Source organism: Myotis brandtii, unplaced genomic scaffold (assembly GCF_000412655.1).
Source record: "Myotis brandtii unplaced genomic scaffold, ASM41265v1 scaffold120, whole genome shotgun sequence".
NCBI classification, from domain to species: domain Eukaryota; kingdom Metazoa; phylum Chordata; class Mammalia; order Chiroptera; family Vespertilionidae; genus Myotis; species Myotis brandtii.
The window spans coordinates 3,604,079-3,609,369 of record NW_005354174.1 but is presented as its reverse complement, the minus strand read 5'-3'; the positions used below and the strand labels follow the sequence as shown (position 1 = coordinate 3,609,369).

Here is a 5,291-nt window from a genome sequence, read left to right as displayed (position 1 = left end):
ATTTCAGAGAGGTAGAGAGAGGAAGAGAGAGATAGAAACATCAATGATGAGAGATAATCATTGATCAGTTGCCTCCTGAACGCCCGTCCCTGGGGACCAAGCCCACAACCTGGACATGTGCCCTGATGGGGAATCGAACCCAAGACCCTTCAGTCCACAGGCCAACACTCTATCCACTGAGCCAAAGCAGCTAGGGCTGCCTTTTCCTTTATGTCATTTTCAGGATCAGTGATTGGTTAATACAAAGAAGCAACATGAGTAAGAAAAGATAGAATACAGTTCCTTATCTTTCTCATTTCTTAGAATATATTACCTTTTTTCTGGGTTGGAACAGAAAGTTCTAGTTTGAACGGAAAGTATGACCTCTCAGGGCTTCTTCAGTCATACATGTAACACACATACCCTGCATTCATTTTGAATCTTGTGGAACTCCCACATTACAGGTCCCCCAGAATTCTGTGCTCATGGGGCATCACCAATGCTTTATGTAAATGGCGTGACAAGGAATGGTGACACCTAATTGTGCATATCTCCTCTGCTTGCTCATGCATTTGCTTCATTGGCCCTTTGGACTTCATTTACAAAACCCAAGTTCAAAAGTAAAATCATTAAAAATTTCAAGATGGCAATAGCAGAGTGTGGGGCCCTTCTGAGTGTGGGGCCCTGTGTGACTGCATAGTTGTTATGCCCATAGTTGTTATGCCCTGGTGACAGAGCAGGAGTCAAATAATAATTTAACCAGTCCTATAATGAAGTGCATTTAAATTTTCTTTTCATCTTTTGCTATTAGAATGTTTGTTAAAAAAAACAAACAAACTAGTAAGTATGTATATACAGATTATTTCAAAATTTGGAAGTAGGGGAATATTTATTATACTTTTTAAATTTTATTTAATGTGGTCTGATAAAATCTTTTATATTCTCTGGTTGAGATTTAAGGCTTCTTCCTCATAAACAACTGTATGACAATGAAATAAACAGCCCCATATTTCCAGATTTTTCAGAGAATATATCAGTAAGATAAATTCTACAGCATAAAACAGTGCCTGCCACATAGTAAGGTGCTCAATACATATGTATGGAATGAATGAATACAGTTCTAGAGTTGGAATTACTGAATTAAAGGGTATTTGCATTTATAATTTTGATGGTTATTGCCTAATTGCTCTCCATATAGCTCCATAGATATTGGAAGAACTTAGACTTTCATCAGTGATGTAAAAAAAATTGTTATTTCCCTCTTTCCATTGCCAACACAATGTTTAGCAAATGTTTATCTTCATGACCTATTAGATGAAAATAGTATCTCAATGGAACTTTAAATACATGCTTTTGTCAAGTTGAGCATCTTTTTATTTGTTTAAGAGCCATTCCTGCCCTAACTGGTTTGGCTCAGTGGATAGAGCGTCGGCCTGCGGACTGAAGGGTCCCAGGTTTGATTCTGGTCAAGGGCATGTACCTTGGTTGCGGGCACATCCTGAGTAAGGGGTGTGCAGGAGGCAGCTGATGGATTTTTCTAACTCTCTATCCCTCTCCCTTCCTCTCTGTAAAAAAATCAATAAAATATATATATATTTTAAAAAGAGCCATTCCTGTTTTCATTCTTGTAAAATTTGTCATAAACTTTGTTCATTTTTCTAGAGGTGCTGTTTTTAAAATATTGTCATTGTGAAATATATATATACTGAAAAATATAAATGTTTTTGTACATTTTAATAAACACTTATAGAGCACATACTTCTATCCCATCACCTGATCAAAAAGTAGAACACTGCTTGTCCCTAAGAACAACCTCCGCCCAATCAAACTCCCTCTGTCCCACTAATTCGTCTTTTGTGTTCATTTCCTTCCTTTTCTTTATAATCCTAACACCTATCGATGCATCCCTAAGCAATATTTTGCCTGCTTTTAAACTTTACATAAATGGAATCATACTATATATGTTTTATGAATCTTGCTTTTTGTGTATGTGTTCAATATTACCTTTGTAAAAATTTTTATGTCGTTGAATATAACCATAGTTTATTAATTTTCATGGTACAAATATACAATAATTTGACCATTTTATTCTTGGTAAACATTTGGGATGTTTCCAGTCTGGGGCACTAAGGAACAATGCTGCTATGACTATTCTTGTACAGTAATACTTATGCTTAAAACTCTGCATTTCCTTATAATATATATCCACTAGTGTAACTGTTAGGACATAGAGTATGCATATCTCCAATTGTATTAAATTATATCAAAGTCTTTCAAAGTGGCTGTGCCAGTTTGCACTTCCACCAGAAATATATGAGGATTGCTGGTCTTTATTTCTTGATTTGTAGGAGGTCTTTATATACAGCATTATGGAAGCTAGCCCTTTGTAATAGGAGTAGCAAAATTTTCTTTCCAAGTTTACAATCTCTTTAAAGAGGCACTGATGTTCTTCCCACCACCCCTAGAGGAATGAAAATGTAACTGGAAGAAGTGAAGTATTCTAAATTTGAAGCATTTAAATAAAAAATAGGTGCTCTGGGTTAATCACCTTATCACTCTTAATTTGCTATTATACATGCCATTAATATAAATAATCATATCAAAAATTTTCATGGCATGCTCTGGGAATACAAGATGCAAAATGTAATAATAATGGTAGTTAAAAACTGCACTGTGTTAAATTTATTATATGTATTAACTAATTTAATCCTCACAAAAAAACCCTAGGATGTAGGTACTATTTTTTTTCACCCCATTTTGCAGATATATGAAATAAAAAGCTGGATTAAAGATGTTCTCTAGGGCTGATTTAAGTAAAATTAATAAACTCAGAAAATATCATTTTTTAACTGATAAAGTTTTCTTTTTATAATTTGTTTTTCCTCTTGGGGATTAATGATACCCCATCTTGGGTTCCTTTTCCCCATCTTCTCAGATCTGCTATATACTGTATAGCTCTCTCTTTTTTCTTTGAAGAAAGACAACCTGTATATATCTTTCTTCCAACACTCACTCATAGTCCTTTGCTCTTTTAGTCACAGGGATATCAGAAATCTGCAGGTAGAGAGTGCTTGGAGCAAATGGGAAAGAAGTAGAGAGAGCAAGAGATAAGAAGCCAAGGGAAGGGTCACAGCCTGGCGTGGTATGTGGAGGGTGGAAAGAATGCTTTCTTCAGGGCAGGGGTCCTCAAACTACTGCCCGCGGGCCACATGCAAATACAAATATTGTATTTGTTCCCATTTTGTTTTTTTACTTCAAAATAAGATATGTGCAGTGTGCATAGGAATTTGTTCATAGTTTTTTAAAAACTATTTAAGAAATAAAAATTATAAAAAACAAACAAACAAACAAACAAAAAAACTATAGTCCGGCCCTCCAAAGGTCTGAGGGACAATGAACTGGCCCCCTGTTTAAAAAGTTTGAGGACCCCGGCTTTAGAGTATGGTTTCCTAAACTATGGCAATGAACTGGCCCCCTGTTTAAAAAGTTTGAGGACCCGGCTTTAGAGTATGGTTTCCTAAACTATGGTCCGCAGATTAGGAAATCCATGAACTTAGAAAAGCATATGCTTTTATTTTTGCTAAAGTGTAACAGAAAATTAGCATTTTTTTCAAGTACAAATGGAGACAACAAACCAAGTATTATTAGCAGTACCTGTGATCTTGTCATCAATAGAAATCACAGATATTTTTCAAATATATTACAGTCATTGCAGAGATCTTGAAATATTATTTGTTAATTTACTGCCTCAAAATTACTGAGGTTATTAGATCTTATTGAATACATTAATATAAAATGCATTAATATAATTGAAAATCGTGGTTTAATATCATTTCTTTCCTTGGCATTCCCATGTATGTTTGCTATGCATTTGAAAACATTCTGAGAAGAGGACCATATACTTCACCAGACTGAAAAGGGTCTGTGGTTTGAAAAAATTAAGAACTCTGCTTAATGGATATTTTCTTGGCTTTCATTCTTTACTGAATGAGCCTAAAGAGGGTCCCTGAAGTGAGTCTCAAGAGCCTCACCGGTCTTACAGTTTTATTATTCTGTTTTTCCAGATGCCCTTCCTCCCTTAACTTTCATGCTTCTTCAATATTGTTTTTCTTACCTAACTGCCCCTCATTCTGTTTCTTTTCATCCTCCGGTGGGTTTCTTTTACATTTCTATGGGGAGTTTATCCTTTAGCCTGTCACCAGTCACCATATTTAGGCGGAGACTCCCAGATCTCCCCTAGTCCAGATTTTCCACTCTTCACCAGTTCCGTAACTCCAGTTTGCCCCTAGGACACATCCACTTAGTTTTACCACTGGTGTCTGGATCTGAATATATTAAAAACTAAAATTCCTTCCTAAATCCGCACGTCGTGCCACTTTGTCTGGACGACCATCTTGTCTGTCCCCCTGGTTTTCCAACCTTGGAATTATTTTTAAATTTAAATCAATTACTTAAAAAAACCAACAAAACCAACCTGGCATCTTTGTGAATGGTACAAAAATCAAAAGATACAAAAGGATGTGCGGTGTAATGTTGTCTTCCTTCCACCTGGTCTCCCAGGCACTCAGTTCTCCCGCCCGGGAGGAAACCACTGTTACTAGCACTTTGAGTCATTTTGATTCCTTCTGATAGTGGCTCTCTCCGAAGTCCTTCCCTGTTTGTGAGATGTGTACCCTTTCCTCTCCAGGCTCTCGTGACCTTCTGTCTGACTGACTTTATATGTAAGTATTTGTATGTGTATATTTTATATACATCTATAAAATCTCCTCTGTGGCCTTCCGGCCTCGAGTTTTCATCACGTCGCTTCCTGGATGAAGAACCTACAAGGGTGAGGGGCCGGGGTTGGGGGTGATGGAGAAGAGGATCTACAGGGGACTTAGGTAGAGGGCTCGGGGCGGCCGACCGGTGGGAGGCTCCGTCAGGATGCCTATTTCTGTCCTTTCCACCTCCGGCCTCCGTTCAGTCCTCCGGTTCAAATGTCTCTCCTTTCCCGAAGCGAGACAGAGACAGAGAGATACACAGAGACAGAGACGCCGGGGCACCAGCATCCTCTCCCCCTTCTGTCCCGCCCCGCCGCTCTGACGGACATCCGCCATCAGCCAATGCCGCTCACGATGTGCTCTGGAAGGGCCAATGAGAGACAGAGGAGGGCGGAAGATTCCCCGCCCCCACTTCTAGGCTTGGTTGAGCCGTGCAGGTAGGTCCGGGGCCCGGGGAGCCGCCGTTGGCACTGGTGCCCCGGGGGGTGGGTGCCCGAGTCGGTAGGGGTGATGGTGGGGAAGGGGAGGTGGTCCCGTCCGCGGGAATCCGAG

At 39.0% G+C, this 5,291-nt stretch overlaps 1 protein-coding gene across 1 annotated transcript in view; it reads left to right on the top strand.

Annotated features, from left to right (window-relative positions):
- The first annotated feature begins 5,147 nt into the window (after window positions 1-5,147).
- The window catches only part of KANSL1 (KAT8 regulatory NSL complex subunit 1), a 164,641-nt gene continuing 164,497 nt past the window's right edge, over window positions 5,148-5,291 (top strand). Inside the window, exon 1 of the mRNA XM_005858588.2 lies at window positions 5,148-5,176. The gene's annotated coding sequence lies outside the window, so the exon portion shown is untranslated. The remainder of the gene's footprint in view (window positions 5,177-5,291) is intronic.